Genomic DNA, 14,325 nt, shown 5'->3' on the forward strand with positions numbered 1-14,325 from the left:
ATAGAGTGTTAACATATTGAGAGTTATGGGATCAAATAGCATGTGTAGCAGTTTTCATATGTGCATCTTGATGGGAATTACGGAATCCATATCATATATGCAGCAGTTTTTGGAGAGTGTTTACTTAGTAGAAGTTTTTGTCTGAGCCTTATTTTACTGTAAGGAATTAGTGTGTAAAATATGGCTAGATTCTAAGTAAATGTTTAATAGAATTTTGTGTTCTTTTTGTTATTCAACAGTCTCAAAATATGTTTTTAAACAACTTCTATAACAGGTTTAAAAGTCGTTTTATTGTATGGATTATCATTCAGGATAACAATTGCTGCTATAAGTTACAGGCTCGATAAAAAAAGAAAAAAGAACATGCTTATGGTTTCGTCACCAGGTTTTACTTTTATTGTATACTAGGAACTCAATCGGATAAAATTTGTGGAAACCTTATATGACAGACACATGCTGTGTTTTTTCACTCGTGAGAGAAATAATAGATTTAAAAAAAATATGTAATAGTTAATTTTTGTGAAAAAGACAAATATATACCTTTTATATCTATTCTCCATAGGTTTGAATCATTGACTTGGCAAGAAACAAACAAGAAAATACCAAAAATGTGGAGTTTTTCAGTTTGGCAAGGCATAATTTTGTTTTCTCTTGTTTCACCAGTTCTAGTGGCTAGTCGCAAAGGAGGTAAGCATTATTGTATATTTTTTGTCAATCTCATGATTAGAGTGCTGTCTAGTTGATAAAGCTTCGTTGACCTATCATTCAATCAGTCCATTGAAATGGAATATTCGTGATCTCCTGCAGTCGAATTATTTTATTTTTCAGGATTCCCTAAATTTAGACTATAAATTCAGTGTCAGGTCAAATTTACAGAATAGGCTTTGATAAAAAAGGTTCTTTTAGAAAATAATTACATAAATTAATACATTTAATCTTCGCTTTGTGATTTTATAGGTCCAATTAAGCCACCGACTACAATAAAATGTTACTGAATGTTTCAGTTATGGTTAAGATAGTATTCTAAGATAACATTTGTAACTTAAATGCAGCTTTGAAGTTGTGCAATGGGCAGCTTCTAGTGACATTCTGTTTTAGGCTTAAGAACAAATGGAAAAGCAAGTTCCTAACACAGTTACTTATATGCCGTATCATTTACTAACCGGTGCCTTCTGTTGTGTACGTATGTGTTTCTTAAAAATGTAGTAACAAGATTAGAAGTGATAAACTCAGAATTACATCAATTATTAATTGAGTGATCAGTGATTAATCAACTAATATATACATATTGTACTTAGTTATCTTCTGTGTATGCGTAAAAATTCAGGGACTGTCTAGTAATGTCAAAGGATTTATAACAAAGTTGGAACAAAGTATTCCGACACAATCACTTTAATGTGTTAGATAGACTTATCGTCTGCTTAGATCCATCCAAAGTCTTCTTATTTAAGTAAAGACAGATAGGAAGAAGTCAGCATCTATCAGCAGGGATCGTTACTTTATCCACACGAAAACTTACGGGCTTTTCTTTATGTACTTCCGTTTCAGCAACCGAAATAATTATAGTCATAAATATGTCAAGAGTGCTAAATCTCGCGCTTAAATTAAGTTGAACCAATTCGTCCACACTGTAGCACAATAGTGTGTGACGAGTTTGCAAAGCCCTAAAGTAGGCTTTGCAGTAAACATCAGAAGACATGAAACCCGAGGAAGTAGATAGACGGCAAAATTAGCATACGAATGCTCGACTCAATCTCTTTTAAGTTTCCTTTTATAAGCTCTGCAGGACGCTAGCGTACGACAGCAAGGATTATCAACTGCCATGTCTACATGCATATGCAATGAACGAGATTTCATAGAAAGCCGTTTTATATGTTCTCTGAATGGAACAGACATTAGGTGAAAATGTGAAGGTATATAGGTTTGCACGGACGAGAGTATTAGCTTAAATTATTATTATGCACCTTTTCGGTGGTGGTCGTTTCTGTGTAAACTTTGTATTTAGCTCAACAGACCTCCATAGAATTCTATACGTTTAATCTGTATGAAAAACTTGGGTTTTTGCATTGGCACTAGCTCTGATCAAACTTTCCAAGTCCTCTCCACACAACTTGCCCCAGTAAGCTTGAACGTAGCCCTAAGCAGGTTGTATTGTTGGCCTAGGGATTTTATTTGGTCAATAACTTAGTAACAAATGGTTTTTCGCTACGATTCTTTGATATGGGATTGGTATTCTAATCATGAATGCTTAATAGAAAATCTTGAAGCATTGTATTTATTTTTAAAGTTTAATAGAATTGATAAGTCAATATATATATGCATGTATGTACTTCTCATTGTAATATACGTGATTTATGAAAGTACACGTCCACAGAGAAATAGACTGGTCCTTGTGTAGCTGTAATGCAATATTAAAGAGTTTATAGCATTTTATTTACTTTAATACATAACAAAAGCTTCTTAAAATACATAAACAATTAGAACACGACATAATTCCTTTGAAAATTAACTTTCTAAACAGAAGATGTAATGTCGTCTGATTGAAACATGAATGTTGTAAAAATTTAGCTTCATCGACCACTTTCATTTGCAAATGTTTCTACTGGCCTGTGTACACAACATTCGAGATAATGTATTAATTCTACTGAGATTAGGTAGTTCAAACAGTGCATCGTTTTCTATTATATTTGTACTACAGATGTTATGTTTTGTTTAGGAGCTAATATAAAGTGAACTGTTTCTGCTCTTGGTGTTATCATTCCAGGAATGATTATATTTGTGCTACTCAGAAAATAATGAATAATTTATAAGTCACTGACAAAGTTTAGTTTCAAACATTTCTTGTCAGTACGCCCTAATTACACAAAAACAACCAGTGGTAGGCTGATCTCAGTGAGAAACCAGTTTAATTTATTTTTATTCCTAACTTATTTCAAAATCTGAAATTAATTATTGTACTTGATTGGGTTGATGTACTAAAGAAATAAAGCCAGAGTTTAATAGTACACGATAAGTATTTTAAAACGAGGCAGTTTCCAGTCTCAAAATACAATACAAATTGTTTGACATAATTTTACCATATAAAGATAAAATACTGTGAGACTGGGAACAGTCTCGCATTCTATATATGTTTTGACATCTTTTTGCATCATCTTCAGGAGTGGAATATTTTATATGGGTTAAGACACATATGAAATTTTAAAAAACACATGATCAAATTTACATATATTTTAACTTGTAGAATTTCACACCTTTTATCAGCAACATTTATCATTATTTTTACATCTTTATTAACACTTCAAAATTATTTTTATTACATTTGATTATCTCAGTAGTTTCACGGATATTGTTATCATTTGTGTTTACATGTTGTGTTAATATAGGAGCTTTTTTTCGTTAAAACGAATGTTAATTTCATCCTGTGATTTTTAGAGCTTTTTTTCGTTAAAACGAATGTTAATTTCATCCTGTGATTTTTAAAGTTCCATTAAGGTTTTAACTCGTACAAGATATTTCACCCCTGACGATGACACAGTAAGACATCAAAACTGTTTCATTTCACCCCTGACGATGACACAGTAAGACATCAAAACTGTTTCATTTCACCCCTGACGATGACACAGTGAGACATCAAAACTGTTTCAAGTTCCACAATTTTATTGAATTTTGAGACTGGTAACAATGACATTTTACAATATTTATTATGTTTTGTTCAACTATGACTTTGTTTCTTTAACACATCTGTGTGAACACTGATACAAGTGTCATCCTTATCTTAATTTGATACTTCATGAAAAGACGTCTCGTCACTACACCGTCAGGAGAGGTGAATATGAATATTGTTCTTTTTATCTATTACTTGAGTCGGACTATGGCGTAAAAATAAGAATACAGCGAAACGTCATTGTATTACCGTGTAAACAAGAAGTTTATTAGGTTCATAGATCACTGTGCATGTACTAAGTATGGTAAACTTGCAGAACAGGCTGTCTCTGCGGGAAACGAGAGAATTACCTTTATGAGCGGATGAAAGCAACATCACCTGTGTGGCCTGTCTACTTAGGATCTTCTCATAGGAGTCACAAGATTAGAATAACTATTGGCATGCACGTTTTGAGCTGTAAGCTCACCAGGTGACTTTCCCATATTTCTAACAACTAGCACTCTGTATCCACCAGCATTTTCTTGTTCTTTCCTTCACTTTACCCTGTGGTCATGTGGTTTACAAATGACCCATGTATTATTTCCGTGAGAATCATATAGCTCTGAACTCTCTGACCTCGTTCCTAATTAGACCTCCTATTCTAGCCACTAATGGACTAAATATCCCCCTCCCGCTCCTTAAAGAAAAGTTCATCATCTTGTAGATGGCCATTACACAGGTGTACAATCGGTAGCCAATCTTCCCATGCGAAGCTAGCCAGCCCACCTATTTTCTTCCTCACTATTATCTTCCAATAGGTAGCTTCTTGTGGACGCTTCTGAAAGCGAAGCCGGTTTCATTTTTTCCCCCAGTTTCCAACCTTCCCCCCCACATTCCCGCATTGTTGTGTGGCCAGCGGGGAAAAGTGTTGTTGTATGTTTGAATTTGAGGTCAACAAGATACCAGTGGCGAGTGTATGAGCAGTGTTTATATATATACATACATATGTTGAACGATTTGCTTCAAACAAGGAATTTGTTTCCCCCCTAAGCAGATAGGCAGCTTAACAATAACTGACCCTCCTCTCTTCTTAATACATTCAATATAATTTAGCAGATGGTTTCTAGCTACGAATTTTGGGAAGTTTCCTTCTGAAGGAGATAGTCAAAAGACACATTAATCAGAATTAGGCGCGAAGAACCCAACAGATAGTAAGCGATCCATCTCTCAGAGGAAGGACTATTATGGGAATTTACGAGTAGCGTCAACGTTTCCGAATACCACTCTTGAGGCTCTACCACCCAGGTCCCCAGCTGTAGTCTCTGTTAAGTTCTAAGAATGTTGAAAGGTACATTTTAAACATTCAACAAACTCAGCAGTAGCGTCTAAAAACACTAAGTTCATCGTTTCGTAGTTTATTATTTGTAGAGATAAAATTAATGCTCAAAAAGTTTCTTCAATCTTAAATAACTTCTACGCTAATACATGTTAAAGTTTTGTTTCTGAATGACCTGGCAAATGTTGAGTCACCAAATGTTTTTTGAAAAAAGATTTGTTTGTCTTATTTCACTTATACTTGTTACTTTTAGGTAATGTTTGAGGAGTTAAAAAGAATGGTCCAGATTATGAAAGTGACAATTTCACTAAGTTATCCGTGCAATAGAATGTTGTAACTTAGGTTTTCAAAAATCATACAAATCAGGGACTATTCAAATCAAATAGAAACTTTAACGTTTGAAATAACATTGTTGTATATTGTTATTTCAAATATATCTTTTAAAGTATTATATTGTATATTATGTTTCTAAAATCTCCTTAACAACAATTTATGAATTCATAAATTAAAAAAGGCAACTTTGACAGTATCATATTGACGCTTACTCTCCAAAGTTCCTATGGCTAGTATTGCCCTATTACTTCTGATGGTTTTTTATATACCTTAAAAAGTGTCTCTGACAGCCCTTTTTTTTTTGCAATGTAGCTTTGATAGGTTTCTTTGACAATCTCGTATCTGCCCATAAGCTTCAAAAGTTTCTGTCTTTGACAATACTTTTGTAACAGAGGTTATTGTTTTATGTATACATAGAGAGAGTCATATTGTTCCATAAGCTTCAGATGTGTTTGACAATAATGTTTTGCCACGTAGGTTTCATAGTGTCATTTCTTAAGATTAGACGTTTCTTTGGCAATTGCTATCGATACTCAAGTTTTACAGTTGTTAAGAATATTATAGTGTTGGTTTCATCCATTATTTATAGTTAAAAGCATGCACAAATTATTATAGTATAATAATTTATTTACAATTTAATAGTTTTTATCACTAGGGTCTCATTAAAAAAAATATCCAAGTAAAAGCTTTACTTAAAACGGAACAAATAAATTACGTTAAACATAATAATTACTTTTCAAAATATTTGGTATCTCTCTGCATAAAAACCTCTACTGAATACTGCTGTTAAAACGTGTTATTACTTCTAATGCTTTGCATTACATTAACAAGTAGTATTGTATTTAATACATCGTCAAAAGACAGTTGAATTATTTTGAATACATAAGTAGAAGCCCCAAAAAATTCGATTCTCTAAATTTGATTTACAAAAGTTTTGTATTCTTCTAAAATAGCTGTTACATAAAATCAAGCATGCTCAACACTTGGACATTCATACATTCAAGTGAAAGAAGTTTAATTTTCACATATTGTATACAATGTGCGAAACTTGAAAACATTTTGATAACGGTGTTTATTATGTTATATCTGTTTGCTAATAAGCCTAGTAACACAAAGCTATACAATTGGTATGCTGAAACCCAATTTTAAAAGTATAAACACCCAGACTTACCGATGAACCACTGGGGTGAGTATTCGTTGTGTGACACTTTTAATTTAATGCAACATGATTTAATATTAGTTAAACATCTTATCAGATTGTTTATAGATGACGTTTATCAATCATTCTTTCTTGTAATCACTAATTTATTATAAGAAAAACCACCTGGAGATACTTCAACTACCAGCAGCATAAGATCTGACAACTATCATGGAACAATGGAAGTCAATTATAAATATAAGAAAGGCATCTAGTTTTACTCTTAATGAAGAATAAAACTACTTTTCAATATCGTTCGAGAAGTTTGAGTAGTTTTATCATAATGATGTTATGGCAGTCTATGGGACAATAATTTTTATTACGACGATAATGTTTTAATCTAAATATGTTTAACCAATAGTGAGAGGCATAAAAAACAACACAATGTTATACCTAGATCGAAAACTGAAATAGTGAAGGCTAAAAATTAAAAATAATTGACTTTAGTATTCATAAAATTAATCAGATAAACTTTTAGGATCCCAGTACTGTCATATTGCTAGATATTAGTTGTAGGGTTAATCGCTCATCGGGTTTTGTAAACTAATAACAGTAAAAAAAATGAACAAATGCATTTTTCAGAATACGGATTAAATAAAGTTCTTGTAGCAAGTGTTAGTTTTGAAAATACAGATTAAATCATAGTTGTTCTATAGTTTTAAAATACTGATTAAATCACAGTTGTTATAATTAGCGTCGTTTTTACTAATTAAAGCCATGAATCATGTAACTAAAATAGGTTCTAGTATACGACTTAAAGCATAGTTGATGTAACAATCACAGCCTTTAATATTCTGATTACAGCACAGTTCTTGACATACGTTTTGATAGATTTCTGACTGACATATGTAGGCTTCATTAATATTCTTCTGGTCTTGCTAAACATTTAAATTTTATTTTAAGTAAATCCTGTTTTGTTCTCTTTCTGTTTTCCGTTTTTAAACTACTAATCCAAATGCGTAACTTGTGCTACACAAGCGTGCTGTTTCCAAAGTCCCCGGCTTGAGATATTGGAAAGTGTACTAGCGTGACGAACGACGCTTGAGAAGTCACGTAGCAAGTCAACCGGCCATGTTTATCTTGAAAATACGAAAGTAAACAATGAAGCTGTTTAAATAGATCGCAAATCTCCACTTGAAAATCATCAAAGATTCAAGCATTTTGCAGGTATTTTAACGTAGTTTTCATACAATTATTAGAGTTTTCTCCATCTATTCTCTCAAAGTATAATACAAAATATCGAAAAATAAAACACATTGATGTAGAAGAAGTTCTGGCCTACCTATCGATTGGCCTACCTACCTATCTATTCGTGTTTATCTGTCTATCATTGTACTGTCTTCTCTCATAAGATCTATAGAGGAGCAGTCGTTCCACGTACAGAATATGTATTGATATTTATATAGAAGTAACGAATCATGTTGTTAAACGTAAAGAAAATAACTATCTAGCTTCTGAGTGTGTCGGTTAAAGTTTTATATTGTTAAAGATCAGTGAAACTTAGAAATTAATTACTAGTTGTATATTAAAAAGATCTAAGAATCTGTGATTTCCGCAAATTTTTTATTGGTAATATGGATAATAATGTAACATATTTTCAAGGTCGGTGAAATGTTTCAGAGAGAATTTGTCTTGTAACTAACTTTAAAAAAGGATTTAGGCTTAGCGTGCAACCTAACTTATAGTGTATCTATACACGAATAAAAAAACAAAAACTCCAAGTTTCACATAATCTGTTAAAAAAAACTTCAGGTAGAGGTAGATAGTGGGTTTAGACTTAGCTGATAAAACTACCTTGCCATTGTGAGTTTAGGTTATCTATCGGTCGAAATTAAAGTTTCAAGCTCTTGGTAACATGTAACATTACAACAAATATCAACTACAGGTGTAGAGGTAGAGAATGGCTACTTTCGCCCTAGCTAGAGGCGGATCATACAAGTTTCTAACCCGGACTTGATGTTTCTCCTCTTGTATGTTTCCATTACAAGTACGCCCATTCCAATCACCTTTATATGTATATACACACATACATATATTCCCGAATCACACCTTTTTTCTTCCTGACTAACCCATCGTATCATGGTAGTATAATATTGGCTGTGTTGCATGAGCCATGGCTTTCTGTCGTTATATCTGTTTTGGTGTTGTATTATAGAATGTATATGCACATGTATATATATGTGTATGTATGTGCGAACTTCATTATTCTTTAATGAAGGCGAGGCTTCTTGCAATGGAGTGGGAAGCAGGAGGCGTGACTTGTGATAAATGGTCCCGGCTGGTACAGGGAAAAGATCTGCGAATGTCGTTGTTGACCCACAATAATAACACAGAAGTTTGTACTTGTAGAAACTTCTAGATGGTTGTTAGCTCGAATCTCTGCCTCATTCTTCGTATTTTCTTTGATTATTTACTGAGTGTAATTGAGACAATGAGACATTTAACTAGTTTATTAAACCTCACAAAGGATGAATGCATCTGGTACGGTTTAAAATACGTTGAGAGAAAGAAAGAAGGAAATCATTTTGCTTCTCTAAGTACAGCTGTTATTTCAGTGGCTACACGGTGTTCAGGGCGATCACAGATAGTGTTCTTCTATCGTTCGCTCTCCCTCCCCTACGGTAGAAAGTATTCTTAAATAGGTCAAGATGACGTTATATCTTGCACTCCTGTGCATTCATCATTATTACTAATAATTTTCAACCACTCCTTTTTTCATGAAACCTATAATGTTTGCAAAACTATGGAATAAGTAAAAACTGCCAAGAAAAACGTTATGCTTTATCTTAGTGTCAGTCACATGTCAAAACTAGCTATGTGATGATAAACAGTTGTGACGCTAAATTAACATAAATAGGACAATCTATAACGTATCTGGTCTCAAATATTAAGTTTATAGGCTTCAATAACCTCCCACCTTTACGTTATTCGATGGTGGCCACTTAAATTGTGTTAACCATTGGCAGTGTATGCCCACCACAAATTAATTCTACTCTACAGACGTTTTCAAGATATACCAAAGATCTGTGGGTTCCAAATATCAATCAATAATCCCCATTTTTTTATTCTTTTGAATTTCCACCGTGCAGTAATCAGGCTTTTACTGCCTATTTATGTCAGGTCATGTAGCTTTTTTTGACATGTCGGAAAGATACGACTTTAAGAATTGCGGGTGAGTAAAAAAATGACTATTACGTCGCCAAATTAGTATTAGAGGCGGGGTTGTACATAAATGCTGTCTTCCTCCCAGCTTCTCCCACCGTTGCGCACCTGCACTTGTGTGACCCGACTGTTGTTTCATGAGTCAAGTAGGTGCTTCAACTCTGAGAAAAACCGCCATCATTCCTTCATAATTGACTTAATCAATATACTTGTATGTTATGAAGCGCTTTAACCTTTGACTGACCTTTCGAGAAAACTGTAATGTGCTAATATCATGTCATTTACTTAAAAACAGATGGGTAAAATATAATAACATACAGGTATACATGTAATTATATTTCTTCAGTGAATAAAAAAAAAAAAGACTTAGCACATACGTGACAACGTAGAAATAGATTCGGAATACATTTTAACTTCTCATATCGCTAATGATCCGTGTAAGCGCTTCATTTGTTATTCAGTTCCTCTACAGTTAGTTGTAATAATTTCAAATTCATAGAAAAGGACCAGCTCTTTACATTCCTTAAACGAGTCAGGCATTCGACTCGTAATTCGAGAATCGCGGGTTCGAATCCTCATCACACCAATCACTCTCGCCCTTTCAACCGTGGGGGCATTACAATGTGACGGTCAATCCCACTATTTGTTGGTAAAAGAGTAGCTCAAGAGTTGACGGTGATGGGTAGGTGATGACTAGCTGCCTTTCCTCTACTCTTACACTGCTAAATTAGGGACAGCTAGCGCATTTCGCCCTTGTATAGATAGCTTTACAAGAAATTCAAAACAAACCAAACATTCTTTAAAATAAAGACTAGGGACCACATGTATGTTATTGAAGTTGTACTTCAAATTTAAATTCAGATGCAACTTTTAATGAAATACATGCGAATTATCTGACTAAATAACTTTTTGAAATATATTCTATTCCACAGATTTTATATTTATGGGTAAATGAAAAAATTACTGATGTTTATAGGTGAAAGACATTTTATTACACTAAGATTGCATTTTAAAATAAGTACCGAACACAATAAGCTGTACTAATTTCATTGTTATCTACAACTCAGGTAAAACAGTGTTTTTCTAAAGTAAATCATTGTTGTTCTGATAGCACTTTTTCTAACTCTCAAGTGAAGCATTACTATCATAACAGCACTCTTACCAATAACAAGTAAACCATTACTATTGTAAAGGCACTAATACATGTATTAAGTAAACCATTACTGTTGTAACAACACTAGTATACGTATTAAGTAAACCATTACTGTTGTAACAACACTAGTGTCCGCAACCAAGTAAAACATTTCTGTTCTAACGCCACCGTTTTTATATAACTCAAGTAAAATATGACTGTTCTAAAGGTTGTCATATACAACCCAAGTATATTATTATTATTGTTCTGATGGCCCAAGTAAAGTGGTACTGTTTTAAAAGCACTGTAACCTGCAACATGAGCAAAGCATCAAGTCTGAAATAACATTGTTACCTACACTCTAAGTGAAGTGTTACTTTTCCAAAGGTAATGTTATCGATGACTGAAGTAAAGCATTACTTTTGTAACAGAACTGTAATCTATAGTCGTTCTGAAAATAATCTATGCTAATGGATTTTTTATATTCGTATAGATATCTATGAATGTTCGTATACTTGCGTGTTTGTCAAAAATGGTGAAGGTTTCAAGAAATTGCGACATCATTCACATTGCTGGTGACAAAAAGTGCCCTAACATTAGGTGTAATCTCCATAAAATCGATTTTCTAGAAAGAGATTTAACCCTATTCGTACTACGTGAATTATAATCGATTCAAGCGGCACTGCTTTTCCGCTTCGTGGCGGGTCAGGAAGCCCGTTGCTCTTACCTGGTAATTACGGATATGAGGACGAGTGAGATACTCACATTTGTGTTTAATTTTTGACTGTAAAGAAGTTTAACATTTCATATTAAGCAAAATAAAACCTATAGGAAATAGCTAAGAGTATAAAAATCAATTTAATATAAATATATATTAGGTCTCGTGAGAAATTGCCATATTTTATAAACATAAGGCGTAACATTGGCTATTAACCTTTTTGTCAAATGGTCATCATGTATTAATAAAAATACCTTTTGCACAGCTATTATAATATTAAAAGATACACTACATAAATTCATTCCATGAGGAAAGGAAACCTATATAAGTTACTGAGAACTTTATACGTGCGCGCTTTGGGGTGATTTATGAAATTATAAATACTGAAACTGAAGAGGTAATTTTGAAAAAAACAACAACAGTTCTTTCATTGGTCTTATATAGGTGTATTGATTTTAAGTTTAAAAATCGTTATGTTTGAATTTAAACATTCGTTATCAACAGTTGATGAAAACTGTAAAACAAAAATACTAGTCTGTGATTAATGTTTATTTAATGAAGATTCATGACCTATTTATTTAATTTTATATTAGGTTTTGACAATTTCCTTCATACTTTTTTTTTTGAGTGATCATCTATGCGAACCGGACATCACTGATGCAATGATTGGTTTGTTTTGAATTTCACGCAAAGCTATCTGCACTAGCTGTCTCTGATTTAGCAGTGTAAGATTATAGGGAAGGCAGCTAGCTAGTCATCACCACACACTTGGCACTCTTACCAATGAAAAGGGGATTGACTGTAACATATAACGGCCCCACGCTTGAAAGGGCAGGCATACTTGATGTGACGGGGATCTAAGCCCGCGATCCTCAGATTACGAGTCGAGTGCCTTAACCATCTGACCATGCTGGAGATTTAATGCAAATAACTACCTCCTCTTGTGAGACTTAAGCGGTTGAGTTCATTGTTTTGTTATTCTAATGCTTTTTTCTATTTTAATCTGAGCATATGTCGTTTCTTCAATACAATTATAGAGTACAAAACCCCGAAAAATAAAATATATATATCTTTCTATTTTCATAAATTATTTCTTTCGATTTTCCATTTCAATCACAAGGAGGACACTTCAGCCTGTTTTGTTACCTTTTTAGAGTTTTCTTGAAAAAGGATTTGCATCAGAAAAGCAAGTTGACTCTTTTATGTCTCTTTGCGTATGTGTGTTTTTGTTTTTTGTAGTGTCTCGAATCCACCTCAGGCCAGCCAATTTTTTATTGGGGCTCGCGTTTTTCCTGCTGGGAGAGCCGCTTGTGAACTGGATGATAGCCACCTTCTTAAATAAAGTGCTATCATAAAAATAGAATGTCATTTGTGGATTAAGGTGCATTTTATCTTTGCTATTTTCTCTCGTTTCGCGCTTGATAATTGGGTATGCTCTAAAAAATTAATCTCCCACCCATTTCTCTTACAAGGCGCACCAGAGAAAACCGAAAAAAATATTTTTTACTACATGTTTTAAACCGAGAGAAAAATGTTCTTACATATTATCACTTTATTCTAAAAAATTAAAAATGACTATCAGCAGTTTAGTCTAAAAACTTGATCCTAAAATTCTTAAGTATTAAATGTTTCAAAAAACCAATCATCACAAAGAAATCAACGAATATATCGAAACAAATAACATGTCAAGACAATTTTTCTCTTAAAATTTTTCAGAGTAGGGTCTTTGTACGGCCTGGTATGGCCAGACGGTTAAGGCGTTCGACTCGTGTCTGAGGGTCGCGAGTTAGAATCCCCCGTCACACCAAACATTCTCGGCTTTCCAAACGTGGAGGCGTTATAATGATACAAACCAATCCCACTATTTGTTGGTAAAAGAGTAGTCCAAGTGTTAGAGATAAGTGGTGATGACTAGCTTCCTTCCCTCTAGTAATGCACTACTAGAATAGGGACGCCAAAAAATAAATAAACAGGTTATTTGATATATATAAACAGGATAAAGATGTCATTGTTTCATGTTTGGTTAAAGGCCGTGGTGGAATTCCACGTAGTAGAAATATCACCGCAGATATATGGTTAATATTATCAGCATTTTACAGACTTCCCAAGATGTAATTAATTTTTTTTTGGTATGTCAGTGGCTCCATCTACTTTTACTTTTATATTCACGTGGGGGGAATTGGTAGGCCTATTGTGCTTTGATATTTATTATTTATGACAATAGCAAGCTGTTAAATGATTAAAGTACATACGTAAGATATACAGTCAAGCTCAGTTTCATGACAATTCATGAGAGGAAATTAGAACGCGAGCTAAAGCGAGACAACACATTAAAGTACGTTGCAGTATTTATCGGCTTTTTACTAGATAAATCAAATTAATTTTATTTTTTATTTATCACTGTTATAAACATAGTTGACACAAATATTTGCTCATGTTTATTTCATTTTTTTTCATAACGCTGGTTTTAAGAAATTATGCTACTGATATGTAAAGCTTTATGAAGCTAACTGTATAAACTAGAATGCAGACTATGTTGTTTATTATGTTATTAATTTTTTTATTTTTTTAAATTTACGAAAACTGTGGATTAACATTTTGTTATTATAATATAAAGGAGTGGCTGTTTTAACTAGAGAAAAAGTGGAGAAAAATTAATCTTGTTATGAGATTTCAACACGAAAAGCCTGCGCGTGTGTGTTTTCTTATTGCAAAGCCACATCAAGCTATCTGCTGAGTCCACCGCGAAAAGAGGCCTAAAGTGATTAAATATTTCTAAATGTTCATTTTGTCAAGTATTTTG

General features: G+C 33.3%; 1 pseudogene across 1 annotated transcript in view; it reads left to right on the top strand.

Annotated features, from left to right (window-relative positions):
• Positions 1-14,325, top strand: part of LOC143249615 (latrophilin Cirl-like) — a 71,071-nt pseudogene that overhangs the window by 18,944 nt on the left and 37,802 nt on the right. Inside the window, exon 2 of the transcript XR_013027865.1 lies at positions 563-687. The product of XR_013027865.1 is annotated as a latrophilin Cirl-like (transcript). The remainder of the gene's footprint in view (positions 1-562; positions 688-14,325) is intronic.

The sequence above is a fragment of the Tachypleus tridentatus genome, chromosome 4, assembly GCF_004210375.1.
Source record: "Tachypleus tridentatus isolate NWPU-2018 chromosome 4, ASM421037v1, whole genome shotgun sequence".
NCBI lineage: Eukaryota > Metazoa > Arthropoda > Merostomata > Xiphosura > Limulidae > Tachypleus > Tachypleus tridentatus.